Consider the following 1,102-nt stretch of genomic DNA (forward strand, 5'->3'; position numbering starts at 1 on the left):
TGCCTATCCTGCACCTCTAGTTTGTCTAAGCCATCCAATCCAGTCAGTGCCTTCATTCCAACTCAGCATATGCCCCAGTCTCGAGTCCACGCAGACCACTCCCTTGGCCACCAATGAGGGGCTCTGGCTGCTGCCAAAATCTTAATATTTTCTGACTCTCATATTTTGGAACCCCATAAGCTTTTCCATAAGCTTTGATTTTTAATTCATTCGGTTCTTCATCTCCACAAAGAACTTGTCAATAAGAAAGGCTGGATGCAGATCACACAATGTGATGATTTATAATCATTCCCTTATAGAAGAATGCTTTCAGCAACAAAAAGAAACAAGTACCATCCTGATACAGCATATACAGATGGCAAACTCTGTGCTGTGCCCCTTAACCTGCTTATCGCTGCAACCAGTGCTACTGCAATACGAGTTTTTAAAAAGAACAAAACAAAAGTTATACACAACATGGATGCATTTCAAAGACATTTTGAGTGAGTGAAAAAAGGCCCAAATGACTGCATGTTGTAAAGTTCCATTTATATGAAATCGTAGAGCTGCAAAGATGTCAAAAATTAGCTGTCAGTAAGCCTGTGGGTTTATGTCTGGTTTTTCTGTTCGTATCCACTGGTCTGTATGTCTATTCTTATTCCAGTACTATGAAGTTTTGATTATTATGGCGTTGTAGTATAGCTTGAAGTCTGGGATTGTGATGCCTCTAGCCTCTTCTATTATTTAGGATGATGGATATATTTTATATCTTCACTAGGGTGAGTTACTTGGGCACATAAATTATTAAAATTCATAAAACTATAATACCATACTATATATACTTGAAATTTGCTAAGATAGCAGATCTTAAGTGTTCCCTTCACAAAAAATAAGTGATAATTTTCAAGTGAAATGGAGATGTTACCTAATGCTATAGGTCGTTCCAAGTAAAAGACATTCTACTGAGTTCTTTATGAAGGACTCCAGATTCACATATGTTTCTTATACTTGCTGGCGGGACAGGTAATTGAGGGTGACTGAGAGTTTCTTGTCTTGTCTTTAGACAGAGGACACCTCACAGATGGTTATAAGGATAATTTAATAGGTGTGTTGATTTAAAACA

General features: G+C 37.6%; 1 protein-coding gene across 1 annotated transcript in view; it reads left to right on the forward strand.

The window, feature by feature from the left end:
• Positions 1 to 1,102, forward strand: part of CPE (carboxypeptidase E) — an 84,986-nt gene that overhangs the window by 30,514 nt on the left and 53,370 nt on the right. The window lies entirely within an intron of this gene.

Source organism: Condylura cristata, unplaced genomic scaffold (assembly GCF_000260355.1).
Source record: "Condylura cristata isolate star-nosed mole 26May11 unplaced genomic scaffold, ConCri1.0 scaffold00014, whole genome shotgun sequence".
In the NCBI taxonomy this organism is placed as follows: Eukaryota; Metazoa; Chordata; class Mammalia; order Eulipotyphla; family Talpidae; genus Condylura; species Condylura cristata.